Here is a 16,067-nt window from a genome sequence, read left to right as displayed (position 1 = left end):
TTTTTTCTGTTCTTTTCCTCAAGTTTAAATTTACTGTGGAGTTCAGTGTGTACCGTAGCAATGACCCTCATTCCCTCCGGGGTGAACTGAGTAAGAACTGTTTCTTCATTCACAAGGACTTGTTCAGTTGTAGCCTATACTGTGGTGTGAGTTGTGCTGATGTATATTTCAACTATTCATTTCTAGGTTGGTCTTGACCCTGTCAGTGTTTCCAGCTCTTCTGTGAACTGTTTGTTAATAAAGACAAAAAAATAAATACTTGATAGCACGCATGTGTCACACTGAGGTTGCCAGGTTGGAACCATCTTGACAGTATCTGACCACATGATAGAAGCTGAATGAATTGCTCTTTTGTTATAAAAGTGTACAGTATATCCTTAGTGTGATACCAACATACCCATAAGAGGCAATGTTAAGAATTGCACAAAACTGAGGTTAAATACATTGGGCACGTTGCTCAGACTGGCAACTCATGCTTGAAGCATTACAGAGAAATTTGAATGGTGAATGGATGGAAATGTGCTTTATCAAGAAATAAGTAAAAAATACAAATAATAATAATTTAACTTTGCACGGATGGGTCCGCATTGAGTCCGCGCAGACGTCCGCATATCAAGTACGCCTGACTATGTGGGGGCCTTTAGGCTTTCAGTCTTTAATTAAATGGGGCATTATGTACATTTTGTGTCTGTATTAATTGATTAATTGTAATAATACACCCTGCATGGACTGCTATAGCATCTTGTCGTGTCACATTATGTAATAACGCTGCATTATGTAATAATGTAATACATTTTCACCTCATGATGTAATATTATATTCTGTGTATTACAATGGATTGTTATTGTATTTCTTACTGTGATGGACGTGTGCAATGTAGCGGCCTGGCGCCCAAGACGAGTTTCCCTTCATGGAACAATAAAGTACACTTTAACTTTAATAATGCCACATTTTGTAATAGAATTCTAGAACGCAATATGTAATAAACTTTGTCCCATTTTGTAATAAGTTGTAATATGCGGGTGTTGCACTTGTATTATGAAGAAAAAGTAATAATACAAAAATGTAATGTAATGTAATAATAAATAACAAGTTAGTTAGTTAGTTATACCCGGGTGGCCGTCAACCACGCCTAAGTGTCCCATATTTTCTAAACTGGTAAAAAATACAGCTGTTGATGCTAACATTAGCTCTTAAGCTACAGGAAACATTTACATGCTATAGCCCTGTATAGGCCAATGCCCATACATCAGCTAACAATACAACAGTACAAAACCAGGCCTGACACTACAGAGAAGTAGCCTACCTGGAGTGTAGATTAACATCTGAAGGTGACTTAGTGTTGCGTGTCTGCATCTTATTAAACACCAACAGTCTGTAGTTGGTTCTGATGTCAGGACAGCAAGAGGACCCGGTCGATGATTCACTTGAACTCAAGTGTAAATTGTAAAATGGGGGTTTTGAAAAGTGGAGAGGACATGTCCCCACATTATCGGGGGAAATTACATCTTCACTTCACCTAAGAAAAGAGTCTCCCTGGCTACCAGTGTTTGACAGTGACCTATTTATCCTGTGCTCTATATGCATGGATGGATGTATGGCCGGCTACTTCATATTCAGATTATTCAGATTACATTAAGACTGAGCTGGTCACTCTGGAATCGGTCACGGAAAATCATTTTATTCTCCTGTTATCGTTCTCTATCTTCCTTCCTTTCTTCCCTTCCGATTGGCCGCCACCGGACTTCACGCTTATGCATTACAGGGTGAGATAAAGATGAGATGGTTGTTGGCTGGGCTCTGCGTGGACCATCTCAGTGATCTCCCCTGGGTTTCCATCTGAGCCCACCTCCGTTATGTCCTCTGCTTATCTGCTGCTGCTCCAGTTGTGAGACTCCACAGCAGATCCACTAAGAGGCCGCACTGATGTTATGTCATGGAATTTACTGGATACATGCCATTTTATGTGTAGCTGTGTTGGAATTGTATGGTTAACTACATGTATCTTTCATGTAAATATATTTGGTGTTGTTTTACATTTAAATAATAGTGGGAAAATGCCTGTTGGATCTGCATTTGACCGAGTGTCATCTTAGTTTCCATCAGCCTGTGTCACATTGCCCAAAGTACTATAGTAAAAAAAAAAAAAAAAAAATCTCTGTGTGACTATGACCTCCTGTTGTTTTCTGAATTACAACACATAGCCCCAAACCATAGGAAAACAGTTAGATCTCTCCTTCCTCTGCCGCCTCCTCCAGTTGCCAAATAACAAAATGATGCATTACGGCCATCACCTGGTAAGGAGTGTAGTTACTCTGTTTGGTCTCAGCAGTGTGAACACTTCACTTTTTTCCTCCAGCTCAACACAAGGATAAATACATTGTATGCTGCTTTTAAAGGGATAGTTCAACATTTTGGCAAATGGGCCCATTGCCATAATCCCTATAGTTTTAGCAGTAGGTTTGTTACCCTTAATTGTCGGTGCAAGCTGTTTAGAGCGGCGGAGCAGAGTCGCAAGCTGCTCTGAGCTACGCTACAGAGGCTAATGGGATTTCTTGGTTTTCCTCATTAAACTAATCAAATACACAATCCAACACCTCCAAAACACTCTTGTGGACAAGTATGGAACGTAATAACGGAACGTTACAAGGCTGAGTTGTTTTCGAGGTAAATTTATGCAAAACCACTGATGTGCATTCCTGTCGGGGGAAATGTTTTGGCAAGCAGTCTCATTTGCCTCGAAAACTACTCTGTCTCCGAACATTCCATTATTATCTCATAGCGTGGTGAATGTGCAGGTCACAACTTGTCCACCAGAGCGTTTTGGAGTTTCAGATTGTGTAGTTGATGAGTTTGATGAGGGAAACCAAGAAATCCCATGAGCCTCCGTAGCGCAGCTCTGAGCAGCTCACGGCTCTGCTCTGCTGTTCTAAAAATAGCTTGCACCGACAATTAAAGGTAACAAACCTACTGCTATGACTATAGGGATTATGGCAATGGGTCAATTTGCCAAAATGTTGAACTATCCCTTTAAATTACATACCACTGCTTAAGTGCTTGAGCCTGCTGAGGAGCAAATGGTGTTGTGTCAACAGCCGCCCCACACACCCCCCAACAAACATACAATCTATCAACCTACCTGCCAGGACCTCCAAATGGTCTTCAGCCCTGTTTTCCACTCTTTGACCAATATTTAACTTGACTTCAGCTATTTTCAATTTCTATGTAGAACAAAGTCTGAGTCATGAGAAATTGCAGAGATTATATTGGTTCTATTGTTATTGATGCAGATCCTCTTCCTCACCACTCCATTAGAACTGCAGGCAAACCTATGACTGTAAAACACAGCAGTAGATGAAAGGCCCGGATAAAAATTAAGATTGACCATTGATAGTAAATTATTCTTCAAAACAAATTCACATATCATGTTAAATTACAAAGCTTTTCAATGTCCAGTGTGAGTTCAGTTAATACAATGTGAACTCTGGACTTCTGTAAAAAAAAAAAAAAAAAAAAAAAACCTTGACTACTTCCTGCACTGGCACTAAACATTAGTGTGTGTGTGTGTGTGTGCGTGTGTGTGTGTGTGTGTGTGTGTGTGTGTGTGTGTGTGTGTGTGTGTGTGTGTGTGTGTGTGTGTGTGTGTGTGTGTGTGTGTGTGTGTGTGTGTGTGTGTGTATGTGTGATATTACAACTCTAAAGAACCACAGAACTCTCCAGTATCAATATAAGAATGGGTGGAGATACTCAGTGCAAACCCCTGCAAGTCATCATGGCCATGCAGGTTGTAACTTTTTATAACTGGCTAAAGCAGCCGGTATGATCTTGAGTCAATACAGTTTAGCGTGAATGTAATTAATTGGAGCCATGAAGTGCTGTATAGAAATTCACAGATAAGGATTAAATGATCCACATGAGGGAACTTCAAAGCCTTCAACACACGTTGTTGTTTCTTGTTGCTCTGTCTTTCCCATTTCTGTTAATTATTTTTTTTAATGTGATTATGATTTGAATGAAAAGATTCCATACAATATCGAGGTCCAAGCAATTTGCTGTATATTAATAATGTGAAAGTATCAAAGCACTCTGTCCACAAAGAAGTGCACACTGATGATGATACCCAGAAACTGAGCCTTTAAAGAGCTCTCAGGATCTCCGTAACTTTGTGATGTCACAACCAAGCAGTCGACATGCCTAAGCCCCGCCCACAGGAGAGTGTATGGGACTTATTTCCCAAATATTTGTTAATTCACCTTCCATTTCTACTCTGAAATTTTTAATCCTTTTTTTTTTTTGATGTAACATTTCATTTTGAACCACACTATTAGGATCCAGAACTTAATATTTTGTAAAACACCCTATACAGCATTTCTGTACAAGACTTCTTCACTTCTCAGTCGTTAGTTTGGCTCAACTCGAGCAAAACTGCTCCAGTTCTCTCAGGTTTGATTGATGCCCCCTCCCAACTATTTCAGATTCAGCTCTTTCCATAGATAGCAGGCCACTTCAGGGCGGCCCAATGTTTTTTTTTTTTTTTTTCCTTAAAGCAGATATCAGCTTCACGGCCGTTTCGGCTAATGCTGCGTTCAAGGCAGGCTTTTGAAACCGTAAGTTACAGCTTCAAGTCACAACTACGACTTGGTAGCGTTCCAGGTAACCCGTAGCTCGTGTTTTTACCATCCTGTTGTCTGTGAAAGTTCCCTATAACGGCCACTCGTAACTTCCGACCCGTGAACTCGTACCAGATCGAACTGGTATGACTTCACAGGAAGGAAAAACACAAAGTACGAGTTTCTTTGAACGCACCATGAGTTAGCAGCCCCCGCCCTTGTCAGGCATCAATTGGTCCTCGTGCTACGTCACCACATTCACGCGCATCCCTTGGCTGCACACACAGCCCTTCATGCCGTTCTCTCTCCTCATTGGATAACACTTGTATCCCACAAGGAAAATTTTCTCCTCGGGTTACAGCAGAGCAGAGTGACGGAGAGACTCGTGTTTAGGCTGAAATACTTCATGTAAGTGATTGCTGACGGAAAATAGGACTATTTAGGACTTATATTAACAAAAACATTCCACTGATATCTGCTTTAAATCTATTTATTTATTTTTCTCATCTGCTTTTCCATAGGCTACATGTTGTGGGTCATGATCCTGTCAGCTCGCTCTCAGCCGCGGGTCATGCCTGCTCGCTCTGATACTGGGAAGTCTTGCTCCACAACGCCTTGATAATCTAATGATTCTATTGTTCCTGCACAGATTCAAAGCTCTCAGTGCCAGACACACAAGCAATACCATAACATAACTGACCATCCTCCGTGTTTCAGAAACATTCTCCCAGAGGCAACGCATCCTGTCCATGAATTTTTGCAAACAAATCTATTCAATGTTTCTCTTTGCATTCAGGGTCTTCTTGAACTTTTATTCAGTGTGATTTGACACTATAGTCTTGGAGGTCAGTTTGTATCTGTTTGAATGTATTCTTCTGTTCTTTTTTTCCCCCACCTCTGGATCCGTCCTTTAGTCTGAGGTCATGTCCCTCTTGTGGCCGTGTCCAGGGAGGCTGGCTGTGGGCTGGAGTTACAAGTTTGCTGATGAAGAATTTAGCACAATCACTTGTGCTAAACTCCTAAAGGGGAACTATGTAAGATTCTTACCTTAATTAAACAGATTTGGAGTAACTGTGATGGTTAAATGACTTGCTACAGGGAGAATGGAGGCTCTCTGCCTTCCACCAACCAACCTTGTAGCATCAGCACCTCTGACCCGGTGTCCCAGATCTCATCTGGCGAGAAACATGGACTGCTTTACGGCACTACAACACAAACACACCCTGTAATCTCTTGTTAACGATGACCAACCTCCATGGATTACCCTCTTGCCCGTTTAGCAGTGAGTTTTAACAACAGTGTTGTAAAATATGCACTCTGAAACTGTAGGGGAGCTCGTTAGAGAAATAAAGTGACCAAAACAGCAGAAAAGGGACTTTCAGGGCCACTACCAGGAAAAACAAACCTACTGTAGAAAGAAAATAATACACAACTGAAAGAATAAAACTACTTTGTAAAGTCTATTCATTTTTAAAGGTCTAACAAACTAAAGGTCACTGAGATAAAAACAAGTAACTGTTGTGACAGTGAGTACGGAATAGTAACATGTTGCTATGTGTGAGCTTACAATATATCCCATCATATTGCAATTTCTATGCTTTAAGGCAAACACTACAGGCTAAAACACTTTTTTCATGCACTGATAATTTTTTTTAATTTTGGGCTGTTTTTCTTCCTTAACATGTGTCCTTTCATAAAACTTGAAAGAAATGGTAGAAATCCACATTAAGGTGGTTATTTCGCTTTATTTTGTCTTCTTTGGTCAGTACATTTCTTCTAAATTTCTCCTCATTCAATCTGACTCTAATATGGCCACAAAATAGAACAATAATTTTGAAAGAGGCTTTATCCATTGTTCTGGAAATGTATGCAAATGAACATAGATATTGCCTCATTTACATATTTAAACATACAATTTGACGAAACTTCCAAAAATATTTGTTTTAAAGCAGAAGTAAGCGATCCGGTCGTTTTGGCTAACTTCTTGTCAGCCGATGGAGTTAGCAGTCCCCGCCCTCGTCCCTACGTCACCACATTCATGCGCATCCCTTGGCTGCACACACAGAGAGGACCGTCCCTTTATGCCGTTCTCTCTCCTCATTGGATAAAGGTTGTAGGATACAAGGAAAGTTTTCTCCTCGGCTTACAGCAGAGCAGAGTGACTGACAGACCCGTGTTTCAGACCAAACACTCTATGTAAGTGATTGCTGTCGGAAGATAGAACTATTTAAGACTTATATTAACACAAAAATTCTGTTTACTTCTGCTTTAATGTAAGTGATAAACTTGGGAAGTTTAATGGTGATATCTGTTATTTAAAATGTTTTACCAAATTCCCCTGTAGTGTTCCCCTCTATTTGTCAAAGTGAAATATTTTAGGCTATTTTACACAGTAGAAGAAGCCCGGGGCCCGTCTACTTGGAGGTAACCATGACTGCATCTTGTTAACATCTGGGCTCTACATAAACCCAGTCACTGCGCTCCTCTCTGGGATGTAAGGTTGAGTGTTCTTCAGCTACTTATTTCCACACCATTTCTTCCTGCAGCAGGAGCCTCCCCACACACACACACACACACACACACACCCCTCCCCTCACCCCAGATCCTCCCCCCATACTGCTTTCACCACCGGCCAAATGTTCCGCAAACTGTTCAAACAAATGGTGGTCAGTGCTGGAGTGACAGTTTTTTTTTGTTTGTTTGTTTGTTTCCCCCCCCCCCCCAAAAAAAAAAGGACTAGTGACACACGTAGCAGCAATTAGAAGTTGTTCCATGTGTGTGTAGCTGTGTGCATGCCTGCGTGTCTGTGTGTGCATGGGAGTGTCCGTGTTTGAGACAGCACGCTGTGACTGATGACATTGATCATATTGTCTGTTATCAGATAAGTAGCAGGGAGGAGGAGGAGTAAGAGAGAGAGAGAGAGAGATGGGGATGAGTAAGAGAAGAAGAGAACACAGTGTTCTGAGGTGGCGGCCGCTCGCTGAGAGGTTAAGAGGAGCATTCTGTCTTGTGGGAGAGAAGTAAAAAAAAAAATGTCACCGGCAACTTCTGCAACTTCAACTATAATGACACTCAAACTGTTTCATGTTGCCACATTGTGCTTTTAAATGACTGTACTGCACTGAGCCATTTGCTGTGACAGAGTGTACCATTCACGTCAAGTGCTGGCAGACTAGTTATTACATATGTCTGAAAAAAAACAAAAAAACACTCAAGCCATTTTTTAAATACAAGTCAAGACATACTGTATGATGTTCCTGCATCATGTCACAGAAGTGAACTGAATGAGACCAGATTAAAGGTTCCATCCAGTATAAAGGTAAATGTCCATGTGTTCTTTGACTACAGTCTATGTTACAGTAGTAAACAAAGCCTCAGTTCACAGAGAAACGGACACAACATGTTTAGAAAGTCTGCCTTACTTTTCTAACTTTTGTGATGTCACAGCAAAGTGGTTACCACACTCCAGCCCCGCCCACTTGGACCCAAGATTGGGTTTGTCTGTGATTGGATCACAACTCAAAAATAAAAGGAAAGAAGAAAAAGATGAAAGGCTCAGGGCAAGAGGAGATGCTAAGATGTTTTTTAGATCATATATCTTCTTATAGAACATACGTATGTAGACTCATGCATTAGAGATCACATACTATACTAAATTATTTATGTACTCTTTGTACATAAACATTTTTTTCTTTCAGTTATTTATTTTTATGTAACATATCTGACACATGTGTGTTTTATTTCAAGTGTTGATCTAATAGATCAAAAGACAGAGCAGGATGGGCAGGGCTTAAGGCATAAATGGCAGTCTTGATGGTTTCTTCTGAATACAGGCTGTATGTGCCTCTCTGTGGACTGATGCTTTGATAGGTTAAACTCTATAGAACCTACCTGTTTATTTAAAAAAAATGTATAGACCTTTAGACACAGCTTTGCAAACACATAAATAAACTGAGGTGAACAGCATCACCTTGCGCCATGAAATGGATGGTGTGGTTGGACAGGGTCTTATGGGTCTGTATATAAAACCATGTGCAAATAAGAATGCATAAAAGTCATACTGAATAATAAAAATAAAGAAATCTGCTGTATTTCCAAAGTTTACCACAATAAAAACCTATTTTTACTGCATTATAGCTGATTTGTCTTGAAGAGTCGCACTGCAGGTCATTTATGAATAATACAAATTTATCTGAATGAAACAAACTCGGCAAATAACCCCCGCACAAAAAGCACAGAGGATGTAAACCCAATTTAAACCGAGCTCAACTACAATATTGAATAAAAAAACAGCAAAGCGACTGCTGCCAGTGAAGTGGACACAATTTATACGCTACGTTCCCTGTCCGCCTCGGGCCACACAACAGTCCGCAGCAGCAGCAGCAGCAGCAGCAGCAGCAGGCCCCGACTGGACAACACCATTTACACCAGTCCGCTGATGTGTGTGTTTGTGTGTGTGTGTGTGTGAGATCACAGTGACACTAAACAGCCTCCATCCTGGATGGCTCTGCTCTCTTGACCCCGTCGACCTCCCGCATTCTACACACACCCCCCGCCCGCCCCCTCCTCAGGGCATGATGGCTGGAGACAGTCCAGACCAGGGCGAGTCGGGGCAGCAGGGTACTGGGGTTAGTGGGGAAAGTGTGTGGAGGTGTGTATGTGTTTATGTTTTCTTTTAAGTGTGTTGGGGGGCAGCGGGGGGTGGGGGTGAGGGGGGTAGGAGTGATCCATAGATAATGGCAGAGCTCTGGGCTACAACTGTTGTGGCATCTCTCACTGATTGCTGTCCCTGTTGGGGGGCTATGTGTGTGTGTGTGTGTGTGTGTTTGTTTTAACTTGGGGGGGCTTTTCTGATACATAAACCCCCATCCTGTAGGAGACCAGTTGTCTTGATAATTAAGGCAGTGACAAGGTTCAGACCTAAGGATTGGAGTTTGGGTTTTTGCTGAAATGCAATATATTATTTTACATAAATCATTCAATCAAATTTAATCATTCAATCATCTTTTTTTCTTAGTTTATTTGAAAGGGGACAATGTACATTAATAAAACAATGTAAAAAAAACAAAACAAATGTAAATGCACCCGAGTTAGCTTAAAAAGCTAGTTTTCATTGTTAGTCCCTCTGCCTGATTGTAAAGAACAACAATGACATAAAATACCACATGGAAAAGGACACATTCTATTCATCATTGTCATCTTAACCCTCTTTTATTCGCTTATTTCTCTCTTTTTGTTTTAAATGTATTTTATTGTCAATGATTTGAATGTATTTCTGCCTCTGTGATGCACTTTGAATTGACTGGTGTATGAATTGTGCTATACCAGTTGTAATAATAGTAAATTTGCCTATATGAATGGGACCCAATTCAATGCCAATGCACAAACAAAGCTGCACAAACCTCTCTCTGTCTTTCTGTGTGTGTGTCTTCCACCAGCAATGGCAGTTTGACACACATAAAGAAGACAAATCGTTTCACATTTACAATATTGATTGATCAGTATTGGTGAAATTCCCTCAGGGAATAAATGAAGTATCTATCTATATATCTGTATTGACACAGCAAATACACAAATACAATACGATAAAGTACATTATATCCAAAATATCTTAGTCTTTATAGAATAATATTATAACAGTGTATAAAACAATGCACAATGGAATGGCAGCCAAACAATAAGAGTTATTTGTCTCTCTTTTTTTTTTTTTTTGTATAGGCAAGACAATTGAATTCTAATAATTAAAGGTTGAATATGTAGAATATTTATTAAAAGCTATATTTTTTCAAAAATAATACATCCATGGGGCCTTTAGAGGGGTACAGAATGAAAGTATTGCTTTTCCACAAAAAAAAATTTTTTAGTCTGAATTATTATTTTTAATTTTTTTGACGGGCTCGACAATGACTTTCTGTCAACGTTCTGTTTACATTCGTACCTGCCTGTAGCCGACATGTGGCTCAGTTCTCAGCTGTTTTCCTGCCTCCTCCCGGTCCTATGCGTTTGTTTCCAACCAAGCCTTTTTAATAATCAATCGGTGGATCAATGGATTATCATATACTTGTTAGGATGGGTGTATTTGTGTAGTCTTATCTGTCATAAACACGTTTATCGTCGCGGACTTTCGGTGCCACGGAGCTCCTTTTTTTTTTTTTTTTTTCCAACTTGAGGAGAGCAGTGACAGCGGAGGCTCTGAGCAGCAGCGGTGTGGAAGGCAGAGAGCCTCCACTCTCCCTGTAACAAGCTACAAGTCATTTATTATGCTGTTAATGACGGTAAAAATGAAACATAAGGTAAATATCCTGCTTAGTCCTCCTCCTCTGCTGTCCTCTGTTCAGAGCGGAGTCCCTAGCAACGGCCCGTTTTACCTAGCAACGGTCTGGCAATCGACTGCTGGAATTCTTTTTCTGTTGTTGTTCTTGTATTTCTACATAGTCAACCTTTAAGCTAAGAGATAGACATGTGAACTCAACCAGTGACCCATCATTTAATTGTCATAGAATGTGTGTTTATATAACCATTGTCATCATTATAATAGTACAAAACAAAGCAACAGACCTTAAAGTTATAGTTTTTTAGTGGTACGTGTTCACTGATTGCTGCTGGCTTCATCAGACCGTGACCTCCGGCCTGCACCGTGTCGGTTTGCAGCCAAGTGTGAAGCGGCAGTGATGAGAGTCAGCACCTCCGAGTCCGAGGCCACGCTTCTCTTACACCTCTGCCAGAAAAAAAAGAAAAAAAGAAAAAAAAAGAAAAGGTTGTATTGCTCCCCGTGGGTACGGAGCTAGTTTGCTGCCTCACGCGAAGTAGTGTAAGCATCTCGGGGTCCTTTTTGCGAAACGTGCGAGGTTAAAACGGAGCATGAGATTGACAGGCCCGATTGGTGCTGGCGTCAGCAGGAAACGCTGCGGAGAGGGAGCTGAGCTGGAAGGTAAAGCCTTTTTTTTTTTCGATTTTACCAGTCTATCTGCGTTCCCAACCCTCACCTGCGGTCCTGACCTTTTTGGGTAGTGACCAAAAGCATGAGATGGCGAACACAAGTGGCTGAAATGAGTTTCCTCTGTAAGGTGGCGGGGGGGCTCAGCCTTTACAGATGAGGGTGAGTGAGTGTGGACGTCCGGAGGGAGCCGAGCGGGAACAGAGCCAGCTGAGGTGGTTCGGGCTTCTGATGTGGATGACTCCTGGGCACCGTCCATGGGGGCTTTTTCCTGGCATGTTCACCTTGTACAGTAGGAGGCCCCGGGCTGGGGCCCAGAACACAGCTCGGAACAGAAAAGCAATGTTGGGAAGGGGGGCCATTGTTCTAAAACTTTATCTATTTTCTTTTATTTTACTTCTATTTGCTGTGTTTGTTTTTATTCTGTTTTATGAAGAACTTTAAACTTTATCTATTTTCTTTTCTTTTACTTTTATTTGCTCTTGCTTTTAACTCTGTTTTTAGTGTTTGTTTTTATTCAGTTTTATGCTTCTCTTTTTTTTTTATGTTTTGTCTTTATGTAAAGCACATTGAGTTGCCTTGGTATGAAATGCGCTATATAAATAAAGATGCCTTGCCTTGCCTTGCCTTGCCTAATGTGTCAAATACGTACATTATTATTAATCTTTTCACAAGTATTTTATTCTAGTGTTTTCCTTTTTTCTTTTATTTTAGTGCTACTATCCACCTTTTTCCAAATGTCAAAAATGTAAGACATGGATCATCACGCAAACTTTTAATAATGGATATCACACAAATGGACATTGTTAAAAGCCAGCGTTAACAGATCCATGCGTTTACCGCAACTATGACAACCAGTGAAACCATGGAAATGTAAACACACAATTCCAACGGAAGAGCAAAACCGGCTTCAGTTTTTGACGTTGGGAAACTTGCCAAATTAAATTCATTGTGTACTGATCTACAGTGACAGTAGCCTCTTTTCTTCTGGGTCATTTCACGAGGGCGGTCCCCCCCTCTAAAGTAGGAACTGACCCCTAAGGACCATCTCTCAGAACTTTTACGGGGTCTAAACATGCCTCTGCCTCGGGGCAGGTACTCTGAGTGGCATCGAATAACTCCCGGGTGGGGCTTTAGGTTTACTCGGTGCTGATTGGGTAAACTCAGAGCAGGGATGTGATGCCAAGAGAGAACCCCGACATAAGCAACATTTTTAAAACACAGCATAAGAAGAGCGTTATTAGAAAGTGTCAACACTGTCAGAAAAAAAAACAACAGTAAAAGAAAACAAATGTATCATACGCAGACAGAGAATCGGAACTGTTATACAATGATTCCGTCGCCTCAAGAGTCCGGCGGGTCGAGGCAGAGTGATAGGATGTTCTTGTAAAGTTCTTGCCTCTTAAATTTTACCAGGAACTTCCTCAGTGGCTAACAAAATGTTAATGTGTATATTTTGATTGGTTGTCATTAGCAGCAAACTTGATGATGTATTCAGAATGAACCGAACAGTACCTTTTTACTATGATGGCCCGGAGAGGTCAACACACACAACTGTTGAGGATGTTTTCTGAATTAGCACTGTTTGTGTATTGGCATGTGTATTCTTAAAGAGGAACTATGCTACATTGATACCTTAATTAAACAGCTTCAGAGTACTAGTGATGGTTAAATAAATGACTTGTAGCTTGTTACAGAGAGAATGGAGGCTCTCTAGTGTCTCTTGGCTGAAAACCAACCTTGTAAGATCAGCGGTGTCCCAGCTCTCGTCTCTGCAGCACTGCAACACAAACGCCCTACCCATGAATCGCAATCTCCTGTTTATGACACATTAAATTACACAAATATACACATTGCAACATCATATATGATGAATAATGTTATCCACCACTCCATAGATTGATTTTTTGTTGCTTTGTTGAAAACCAATGCACATGGTCGGGAGGAGGGTTAGCAAAACAGCGGAAAAGCGACCAGACTGCACAGTTCCCCTTTAAGTTGCGGTGCCTTGACCTCACAGGGCCACCGTACTTTAAACCTCACTGATCAAAACAGCACTAGCTTCCTTGGTGCACTGGTCTGGTTTTCAAAGAGCCACAGAGAAAAAAACAAAAAAAACAAGTGGATTCTACTGATCACTCGCTTTCAAACACCCTAATTTAAAACGTTGGTCCCCCGTCTGATTAAACACGCCGGGCACAAATATATGAAAGTCACCGTGTCATTTTTAACTAAGCGGGACTATGGGACTTTCAATGAGTCGGAATCAAATGCTGTCAGATTGGGAGCAAGGTGAAACCTGCAGGGAGCATAAATGCACGTCTTGTAAAATCACAGACTTCTAACATCTGTTTAACAGACGTATTATCTCAGCTTTCATCTCGTATGCGCAAAGAAAATGAAACTCGGTTTAATCAACTTGAAATGGAGTGAAAAGGGTTGATTTTTAAGGTGCTGTGGAAATTCATCTGAAAATGAGACCAGTCTATTAAGACTCTTTTTGCTCCCAGTGTGACCAGAGCGGAGAGGTTAAAAAGCTTTCTGCAGCCACAGTAATAAGCTGACCATATTCATATCTCCCTATATTATTAATATCCATTCATGTCAACTGCATGAATGAATCAAGTGAATATCTAGCAGAACACTTTACATTAGAGCTGTCACATTTTATTCCAGAGTCCAACAGAACAGAAAAACAGATTCCTCGCTATCATAATATTTTAACTCACCACCGCTCCCTCTCTTTCTCTCTCTCTCTCTGCCTCTTTCTCTCACTCTCTCTCCCTTGTTTGCCCCCAAAAAAAGCTTCAACTTGCATAAGTAAATCAGCTGCTAAACGTTCACTTATCTGCAGCGAAGTGGAGCAACGTTCAACAGCGAACACCTGCACACGTACAATACTTAGGTGATGTTTAATGCCAACCGCTGCAACAACCAATTACACAAGTGGCGTTCAAAGACGCTTTCTGCAGCAGCAAACAGAAAGGAGCGAGCTGAGGCCACTCCGGGGAGTCGCTAGGTGGGAGGTGAACATTAAACATACATACGGCAAGAGAGCTAAAAGCAATTAGGTACAATGGGAGTAATTTCAAAATAAAGCGAGAAATCATCCATGATAATGTAAATGTAGGGTTACAACATGATAATAACAATTGAAGAGGTTATTTGCAAAAGCAGATAACAATTTTTTATTATTACTATTTACACCAGGTGATATCAGTCAAACCAAAGTTGAGTGGCTTTGACCAAGGAGATGAGACATAACAAAACAGACATAGCTCCAAAAATAAAGCTTTATTGAAAACAACACTATGCAAAGAATAATTCAAAAGCATCAGCTTATCTCTTTCAAAATGGCATTTGTCTGCTTTTGCAAACTCTTCGATTATTTCTACAGATTGCTTAAGGATAAAAGAGAAAGATTCAAGTCTGTAGTTCTGCAAATAGTGACCTCTAGTCTTTTAATAGAAGCCATACAGTGAAACTGTGACATTGTCTGTAGGGTGTCAGACATCAGGCTTTCACAAGTTGAAATAGAACGACACATTTAACTTCTTATCCCAAAATCTAACACCATTACTGAGTCATATGATCAGTTGTAAATTCACCCGCAGCATGACGACTACCCCCAAACACACACTCATAGAGAGTGAGCGACAACAGGCCCCGGACGTGACATCAACACACAGACAGAAATAAAACTGAAGAAAATCTCTTGTTTAACGACCAAAAGCTGCTCCAAATTTGGCAGAAAATAGATCCTTCATGCTGTGAGCTTCTGGCTATAAGAACAGTATTTTTCAGGGGCATCGCCACCCACCACCACCCCCCTCCACCCCGAACAGCACAGTACGGTCTGCTCCATAAGTTCCCCTGTCCTGTCCTTCTTCCTAGAGATTCGCTCTCAGTCCTTTTCACCCATTCATCCACATCTGAGGAGCCCATAATCAACCTTCACGCGGCCCATCCACACCCGCCTGCGGTTTTATTTCCACCCACACTGATCAGCAGGGAATTCAAGCACAGATTCACCGTGATGGCTTTTTCTTTTCTTTTTTCTTTCTTTCTTTTTCTCTTTTCCTCTTTTTTTTGTCCAGTGGCATTTGCAAAAGAGGAGAGCTCTGACATGAAAAAGTTCAGCCTTCTATAATCCGCTTTGCCTTTGTGAAGTGACTGACTTTGAAACTTGCTATCACAATTACCTCCTCACCACCGCCAGCCCCTCCCCTCCTCCTCCCCCCTCCACCCTCCCCACACTCACCGGAAATAGAAAGAGAGAAGTCACTCTCTCTATTTAACATCTGCCTCTCTTCAAATCCTCCCGTTTGTTTGGGGAGTTGTAAGTCTCTCTCCCTCTCTTTTTTGTTCTTAAATTATCTTTCATTATACTCTAATAGTTTTTCTCATTTGCAGCCTGGTGTGCATAAACGCGCACGGAAATTAAAACTTTTTTTTTTCTTGGTTTGTGACAGTGATTAGCGTCGAGTGGAGGTCAAACATAATAGCTTCTATTTAACAAG

This window comes from Trachurus trachurus (genome assembly GCF_905171665.1).
Source record: "Trachurus trachurus genome assembly, chromosome: 10".
NCBI classification, from domain to species: Eukaryota; Metazoa; Chordata; class Actinopteri; order Carangiformes; family Carangidae; genus Trachurus; species Trachurus trachurus.
The sequence above is the reverse complement of the archived record's forward strand: the minus strand, read 5'-3'. Positions refer to the sequence as shown.